We start from the raw sequence: 293 nt of genomic DNA, 5'->3' as shown, positions 1-293 counted from the left end.
GAGTGGCTGTTTTAGCCCAAGTTTAGCACTCCATCTGCTTTCAGTATTCTTTGTGGAGCAGCTGTAATTTAACCTGTTTTAGTGCAAATACACTCAAGCCATCTAAAGTGAATTCTCTCGAGTTTCCTCATCAACTCCAAATATCCTAGCTAACACGTCTTTCTTTCATGCCCCGGGGAAGGCAGAAGCCCAACCACCTGAGCCACCCAGGAGCCCCTGAAAATGGCTTTCTAATAGCTGCATCTGCTCAGTTTAATGGAGACCGGCTGGGGCCCAGAGGGATATGGAAGAGG

This window comes from Neomonachus schauinslandi, chromosome 5 (genome assembly GCF_002201575.2).
Source record: "Neomonachus schauinslandi chromosome 5, ASM220157v2, whole genome shotgun sequence".
Classification (NCBI taxonomy): Eukaryota; Metazoa; Chordata; class Mammalia; order Carnivora; family Phocidae; genus Neomonachus; species Neomonachus schauinslandi.
This window is presented reverse-complemented; position numbering follows the sequence as displayed.